This window comes from Triticum aestivum, chromosome 1B (genome assembly GCF_018294505.1).
Source record: "Triticum aestivum cultivar Chinese Spring chromosome 1B, IWGSC CS RefSeq v2.1, whole genome shotgun sequence".
NCBI classification, from domain to species: domain Eukaryota; kingdom Viridiplantae; phylum Streptophyta; class Magnoliopsida; order Poales; family Poaceae; genus Triticum; species Triticum aestivum.
In genome coordinates this window covers 642,208,563-642,217,752 of record NC_057795.1, presented here as the reverse complement: position 1 = coordinate 642,217,752, position 9,190 = coordinate 642,208,563, and positions in this window count along the sequence as shown.

Sequence of the window (9,190 nt, the reverse complement as noted above, 5' to 3'; positions counted from 1 at the left end):
TTTCTTTGACATGTAGTACTAGCTAAAATAAAATTCCCACGGCTCCAATCCAATCAGAAGCGCTTGGTTCGGTCCTACCAAGGAGCTTGGGAGTGAGAGAGAGAGAGAGAGGTCATGGACGAAACATCTTGAGAAGAGGGAAGAATATGTATCAATATTTTCATTTTGCACCAAAAGATTGCACACAATTCAAAAATTAAGCCATTTTTCTATTATAAATAAGCACACATTTATTTTAAGCTAGTATTCAAACTTTGAAGTAAACTGTAAAATGTAAAATTAATAATCAGAAATTACCTTTTACAAATACACAAAGGATATTACCAAATACAAACTAAAAGATGAGCCAAACTAAAACCAAGTAGTGAAATTCATATATCCAATGTTGTAAGAATTTCCATACATTATCTTGTAGCAAAGGACTGAACAAATTTAAAAAGGTGCACCAATTCAATTTAACCACCTATCCAAAAACTTATTATATATTCTTCGCTGATAATACATAAACCATCATCGTAGATGGCTCAAAAAGAAGTGGAATTTTTTTCCTTTCATCTACAAAGCAAAGTCTTTGGTGAGATAAATCATACAACTTCCTAATAAAGATCTAAGGAAAGGCATCACAATTATGAACGAAGAGATGGGGTGGGGGATATGGGATATCATAGATGAAGGCATAAAATGTGGCTCCGGTTTTGACCGAGTCATCTGTGATACTATTCCAGGAGTACAATTCACTTAATTTAATAATAACCCACAACAACCCTAAAGCAAAAAGTAATAGTGCCAAACCAAAATATATATCATGGTCAGGACTATACTCTCTCGATCCGACAAAATTCATGTGTTGTTCTGACTTCCACATCACCTTCACAATGCTCACTTCAAGGATGCATCCACCCAAAACCTGAAACATGAGAAAGAAGGCATCCATTGATTGCTACACATCTATAAACCAATCAAAGATGGTCATGCATAATTTGATAATTGAAAACACCCTTAATCTTCTATATCTAAATAACTAGCCCACTAACATATTTATGTGAACATGCCCCCATGCCAGCTCATCATGTAAACATGCATGCACAAGACCTACCCTCATCATGCAAACATGCATGGGAAAAGGCCCATCACCTCAACAAGATATCCATGCATGCAAGAAGACCCACATGGTCATGCAAACATGCATAGGAAAAGGCCCACCTCGTCAATAATTAAATAAAGAAAATTGTATATGTTTTTAGTTTTAGTTCTCATATTATTCAAAATAATCAAATATCATGAAAGTATGCTACAACTGAGTCTGACAGGAACACGCGAGGTATCATCTGGTTAAGCCATAATATGTATGTACTCACCAGTCCATCAAGTGTAGCAAGAGCATTAGCATGTTCCTCGGCCATCTCCATGGTCACACGCCCGAATCCCCTTGAGATATTGGTCTCCTTCTTACATCTCACCTTAGCTAATTGGAACACCTTACCGTGCTGGCCGAAGAACCGAGGCAGCTGAGAGTTATCCACCCTGCGAGGTAGGTTGTTTACAATCACCATGAAATAAGACTTGTATTGTTGTTGCCGAGGTCTCTCCATGTCAATAGTGCTTTTTGGAGTTGTAGTCGTCTGGTTGTTTTTCATCTTCCACCATTTTGAACACTCACACCTTTCGTTGATGTCCTGATCCAACAAAATCAAATTTATAGCGGAATAGAGGGTTAGTACATTTATCTAACAAATACTATAATGATGCAATACACAGTTTAACCATGAGCTTATCCCTATGACATTTGTTAAATTAAAACAAATAAAATATGGCACTACTAACCGCTACATTGAATGAATAATGCTCATGATGCATGCGTGTTGTCAGTATAGATGTGGTTTTTAGAAAGTATAGCGTTGTTTACCAAACTATCAAAAAAGGGTTTGTCCATTTCCAAAAAAATTACTCTTCCTCACTTCTAAGTTGATGCCAAGTTCTAAGGTTGTTGGTCGAATCACAAATGGAAGAGAAGATTTGATCGCACAACTGTGAGATAACAATACATAAGTAGAATGTGAAATAGTCATGTTCGGTATGAGATATAACTTTTGTGGAGTTAAGTCCAAATATAATTGCATTTCAACAAAAAAGAGGTCCAAATATAATCGCATATACCTGGTTTGGAGCAACGACGGGCTGGGAGAAGAGCCACATGCACATATCTTTTTATTAGGTTCTGATGTCTTGGTAAAATTTCTTTGACCAGCAGTATTACCTCGAACAAAATTCGCACGGATCCAATCCCATCGAAAGCGCTTGGTACGGTCCTAGCAAGGAGCTTGAGAGTATTTCTGCACAGAGAGAGAGTGAGAGAGATGTCATGGACGAAATATCTTGAGAAGAGGGAAGAATATGCATCATTGTTTTCATTTTGCACCGAAAGATTGCACACAATTCAAAATTAAGCTAGTTTTGTAATATAAATAAGCATAAATTTAATTTAAGCTAGTATTCAAACTTTGCAATGCACGGCCAAATGTAAAAAAAATTCAGGAATTACCTTTTACAAATACACAAAGGATGTTTCACAAAGTAAAAGTTGAGCCAAACCTAAACCAAGTAGTGCAACTCATCCACCCGGTGTTTTAAGAATTTCCATACATTATTTTGTAGTAAAAGATTGAACAAATTTTAAAAAAATGCTTCAATTCAACCACCTACCCGAAAACTTATTACATATTCTTCGCAAATAATACATAAACCATCATCGTAGATGGCTCAAAAAGCAGTGGAAAATGTTTCCTTTCATCAACAAAGCAGAGTCTTTGGTGAGATAACTTTTACAACTTCCTAAAGATCTAAGGAAAGGCATCACAATTCTGGACAACAAGATGTTGTGGGGTATATGGGATATCTTCGATGAAGGCACAAAATGCGGCTCTAGTTTTGACCGAGTCAACTGTGATCCTGTTCCAGGAGTATAATGCACGTAATTAAATAATCTTCCACAACATTACAAAAGCAAAAAGTAATAGCCCCAAGCCAATATATATATAATGGTCAAGACTATACTCTCCCGATCCGGCAAAATTCACATGTTGTTCTGGCTTCCACATCACCTTCACGATGCTCACTTCAGGGATGCATCCACCCAAAACCTGGAACAAGATAAAGAAGGCATCCATTGATTTTTACACATCTACAAACCAACCAAAGATGATCATGCATAATTTGATAATTGAAAACACCCCTAATCTTCTATATCTAAATAACTAGCCCACTAACATATTTCTCTGAACATGCACACATGCCATCTGATCATGTAAACATGCATGCACAAGACCTACCCTCATCATGCAAACATGCATGGCAAAAGGCCCATCACCTCATCAAGTTACACATGCATGCAAAAGACCCACATCGTCATGCAAACATGCATGGGAAAAAGACCCACCTCAACAATAATTAAATATAGTAAATCATATATGTTTTTAGTTTCAGTTCTCATATTATTCACACAAATATTCATATTCAAAATAATAAAATATCATGAAAGTATACTGCAACTGAGTCCCACGGCAATACGTGGGGTATCATCTAGTTAAGCCATAATATGTATGCACTTACCAGTCCGTCAAGTGTAGCAAGAGCATTAGCATGTTCCTCGACCATCTCCATGGTCACATGCCTGAATCCCTTTGAGATATTGGTCTTCTTCTTACATCTCACCTTAGCTTGGGACACCTTACCGTGCTGGCTGAAGAACCGACGCAGCTGAAAGTTATTCACCCTGTGAGGCAGGTTGTTTACGATCACCGTGAAATAAGACTAGTAATGTTGTTGCTGAGGTCTCTCTATGTGAATAGTGCTTTTTGGAGTTGTAGTCCTTTTAAACTATCACCCTGTGAGGCAGGTTTTTCCTCTTCCACCATTTTAAACTATCACACCTTTGACTGATTTCCTGATCCAGCAAAATCAAATTTATAGCGGGAGAGGGTTAGTACATTTATCTAACCAATATTAGAAGGATGTACTAATACACAGTTTAACCATCAGCTTATCCTATGACATTTGTTAAATTAAAAAAAATATAGCACTACTAACCGCTACATTGAATGAATAATGCTCATGATGCATGCGTGTTGTCAGTATAAATGTGATTTTACAAGTATAGCGCTAGTCACCGAACTAGCAAAAAAGGGTTTGTCTATTTCCAAGAAAATAACTCTTCCTCACTTATAAGTTGATGCCAAGGTCTAAGGTTGTTGGTCGAATCACAAACGGACGAGAAGATTTGATCGCACAGCTGTGAATGTCGTCAAAGAAATAACAATATCAAAGTTGAATGTGAAATAGTCATGTTCAGTATGAGATATAACGTTTGTGGAGTTATTACGTCTAAATATAATTGCATTTCGACGAAAAAGAAAGAAAGATGTGTAAATATGATTATGTATACCTGGTTTGGAGCAACAGCGGGCAGGGGGAAGAGCCACATGCACATATCATCATCCCATCCATCAGGCAACTGCTCCACGAATTTGGTCTTGCCGTTGAGGAGATTATACCTAAGCACATAACACGATCGACCAGGCATGTCGTTCTCTATGTTGTAGACAAAATATGCGGTACACCGAATTATGCAACTGGTGTCGGGAGGCCAAACTGTAGTTTCGGTGAACGGAGAAATAGGGCATTTCTTTCGGAACAAACGCGGACTCAGGCAGGGTGACCCGATGTCCCCTCTCCTGTTCAATTTTGTTGTGGATGCTCTGTCTGCGATGCTTCGGAAAGCAGCCGCAGCTGGCCATATCCAAGGGTTGGTATGCCACCTCATTCCAGGGGGAGTGACGCATCTACAATATGCAGATGACACGCTGCTTCTGTTTCGCCCAGACCACCACAACATTGCGTCGGTCAAGGCGATTCTTATTTGTTTTGAGCTCATGTCGGGGCTCAAAATAAATTTCCACAAATGCGAGGTGGTCACGACGGGGGTTGAGCCGGAGGAGGGTAGGCGCATTGCAGATTTGCTCAACTGTAAGGTGGGCAAATTCCCGCTGGCATACCTCGGCCTCCCAGTTCACACCAAAAGGCCTACGATAGAGGATTGGGAACCTCTATGTGCAAAGGTGAGGGTTAGGGTGTGCCCTTGGAGGGGTAAATTCCTTTCAAAAGCGGCCAGGCTAGTTCTCATGAACTCAAGCCTCTCTTCCTTGCCAATGTTTGCTATTGGTTTGTTTTTGCTTGCAGAGGGAGTGCATGAAAAGTTCGACACACCCCGCGCTAAATTCTTTTGGGAAGGAATTAGCCAGACCGCAAATACCACATGGTTAAATGGGTATGGGTGTGCCGACACAAGGCCTTGGGGGGCCTGGGGATCACCAACTCGAGATTGCTTAACATCGCGATGATGTGTAAGTGGATCTGAAAAATTGTCCAGGGGGCGTCCAGATTGTGGGTTGATCTCCTTAGGGCCAAGTACTTCCCGAATGGGAATTTCTTTGAAGGTAGGGCAAGGGGCTCATTTTTTTTGGAATGATCTCCAGTCGATCAAGGCGGTCTTTGCCTTGGGGGCTAAATTCTCGATTGGAGATGGGCGATCAGCACGTTTCTAGACAGATCTTTGGATAGGCACCCGCCCCTTATGGGAGGAATTCCGTGCTCTGTACGACATCGTTGTGGATCCAGGCATGTCGATGTCTGATGCGCTGCGATCGACCCCTCCGGAAATTCAGTTCAAACGTGAACTCCTGGGGCAAGAGCAGGCCAGCCTACAGAGCCTGCGGCAGCTGATTGCACGGGTGGATCTTTCAGACCAACCGGACTCGGTGAGCTAGGCGCTCACCAGCTCTGGGAAGTTCTTGGTCAACTCTCTTGACCGTAAGCTGTGCCGGGGGTCGTCGCAGCTTGTGGTTGCAGGGTTATTGAAAGCGCGTTTGCCACTAAAGATCAAATTATTCCTTTGGCAAATGTTCCGCGATAAGTTACCCACCTCCCTGAACGTGGCCAAACACAATGGTCCGGCCAATGGGCCATGTGCGCTGTGCGGGGACCCAGAGGACGCGGATCATGTTTTCTTTCGGTGCCCCTTAGCGCGGTTTGCGTGGAGCGCAGTGAGGTCCGTGGCTAGGGTCCAGTGGGACCCTCGCACGGCAGCAGAGCTTATTCACATTTTAGACGCGTTGCATGGCCCAACAAAACTGGTAGTGTGGAGTTGTGTTGGGGCACTTCTTTAGGCCATGTGGCTAACTAGGAATAAACTCACGATTGAGGGGACTTTGCCAAAGCACCCGGCTAATATTATCTTCAAATGCAATCTCCTTTTGAAGCAGTGGAGTCTGTTGGGGAGGCACAAGGATGCTGATTTAATCAAGATCGCTCAACAACGAATATTGTAAGTGTACGCGGCGGCTAGGGAGCTGTGACTACGGTGGTCTCCGTGGTATTTTTTGCGTGCTTGAAGAGCCTGCGCGCTCTATACGGGCTAAGCCTTGTAATGCGTCAGTAGTTATCTTAATCTTCGTCCGAACTCTGTGCGTGGCCCGATGTGGCTTTTGGTGTTGTAAGACTGATACGTCTCCAACGTATCTATAATTTTTTATTGATCCATGCTACTTTATCTATTGTTTTAGGCAATATTGGGCTTTATTTTCCACTCTTTTATTATTTTTGGGACTAACCTATTAACCGGAGGCCCAGCCCAGATTTGCTGTTTTATGCCTATTTCAGTGTTTCGAGGAAAAGGAATATCACACGGAGTCAAAACGCAACGAAATCAACTGGAGAAGTTATTTTTGGAAGGAAAGCCACCGGATAGACTTGGACTCTACGTCAGAAGATACGGGAGCCGGCCATGAGGGTGGGGGGCGCGCCCCCCCGGGCGAGCCCCCCTGCCTTATGGGGCCCTCGTAGCTCCACCGACGTACTCCCTGCACCCATATATACCTACGTATCGTAAAACTTCCAAAACAGAAGATATATCGGGAGTTCCGCCGCCGCAAGCCTCTGTAGCCACAAAAACCAATCGGGACCCTGTTCCGGCACCCTGCCGGAGGGGGATCCCATCACTGGAGGCCATATTCATCATCCCGGCGCTATCCATGACGAGGAGGGAGTAGTTCACCCTCGGGGCTGAGGGTATGTACCAATAGCTATGTGTTTGATCTCTCTCTCTCTCTCTCGTGTTCTCTCTCATGTTCCTCTATGGAACGATCTTGATGTATCCCGAGCTTTGCTATTGTAGTTGGATCTTATGATGTTTCTCCCCCTCTACTCTCTTGTGATGAATTGTGTTTCCCCTTTGAAGTTATCTTATCAGATTGAGTCTTTTATGAGAACACTTGATGTATGTCTTGCCGTGATTATCTGTGGTGACAATGGGATATCATGTGCCACTTGATGTATGTTTTGGCGATCAACTTGCGGGTTTCGTGACATTGGGAACCTATGCATAGGGGTTGGCACACGTTCTTGACTCTCCGGTAGTAGCTTTGGGGCACTTTTTGAAGTACTTTTATGTTGGTTGGATGAATCTAAGATTGTGTGATGCATATCGTATAATCATGCCCACAGATACTTGAGGTGACAATGGAGTATCTAGGTGACATTAGGGTTTTGGTTGATTTGTGTCTTAAGGTGTTATTCTAGTACGAACTCTTTTATAGATCGATCCGAAAGAATAACTTTGAGGTGGTTTCGTACCCTACCATAATCTCTACGTTTGTTCTCCGCTATTAGTGGCTTTGGAGTGACTCTTTGTTGCATGTTGAGGGCTTGTTATATGATCTATCTATGTTATTATTGTTGAGAGAACTTGCACTAGTGAAAGTATGAACCCTAGGCCTTGTTTCCTATCATTGCAATACCGTTTACGCTCACTTTTATCGCTCGCTACCTTGCTGTTTTTATTATTTCATATTACAAATACCTTTATCTACGATCTGTTTTGCACTTGTATCTTCATCTCTTCGCCGAACTAGTGCACCTATACAATTTACCATTGTATTGGGTGTGTTGGGGACACAAGAGACTCTTTGTTATTTGGTTGCAGGGTTGTTTGAGAGAGACCATCTTCATCCTACGCCTCCTACGGATTGATAAACCTTAGGTTACCCACTTGAGGGGAATTTTCTACTGTCCTACAAACCTGTGCACTTGCAGGCCCAACAACGTCTACAAGAAGAAGGTTGTGTAGTAGACATCAAGCTCTTTTATGGCGCCGTTGCCGGGGAGGTTAGCGCTTGAAGGTATATCTTTAGATCTTGCAATCGAATCTTTTTGTTTCTTGTTTTAGCACTAGCTTATTTTATAAAAGAAAACTACAAAAAAATGGAATTAAGTTTGTCACATACGCTTCATCTTTTTAATATCTTTCGTGAGTATGATGGAAAGGAAAATTGTGCTCAAGTACTAGAAGAAGAATTACATAGAATTCTTGGCATAAAATATGTGAATGATGAGCATGATTGCAATGTTGTTAGCATGAATTCCTTGAATACCCATGATGCTAATGAAATGCAAAGCCACAAGCTTGGGGAAGCTATGTTTGATGGAGATGATATTTCTTGTCCCCCAAGCTTTGATGAGCAAATTTACTATGATGAAAGCATGCCTCCTATCTATGATGATTATTGTGATGACATGTAGGCTTTAAAGAATAATGATAACCATGAAACGTGTCATCTTGATCTTAATTTTCAATCACATGATAGTTATTTTGTTGAGTTTGCTCCCACTACTATTCATGAGAAGAAATTTGCTTATGTGGATAGTAGTAAATTTTCTATGCTTGTAGATCATGAAAAGAATGCTTTAGGTGCTGGTTATATTGTTGAATTCATTCTTGATGCTACTGAAAATTATTATGAGAGAGGAACATATGGTTGTAGGAATTGCAATAATATCAAGTTTCCTCCCTATGTGCTTAAATTCTTGAAGCTATGCTTGTGCTACCTTCCTATGCTAGTTGATTATTGTTCCCATAAGTTGTTTGCTCACAAAGTCCCTATGCATAGGAAGTGGGTTAGGCTTAAATGTGCTAGTCATATGCTTCATGATGCTCCCGTTATGTTTCAACCCTTATCTTTTATGTGAGCATCATTGTCATCGTCATGCCTAGCTAGAAAGGCATTAAAGAAAAGCGCTTGTTAGCAGACAACCCAATATTTACCCTTATTGTTTTTGTGTGTCCACATGATTATGCTAC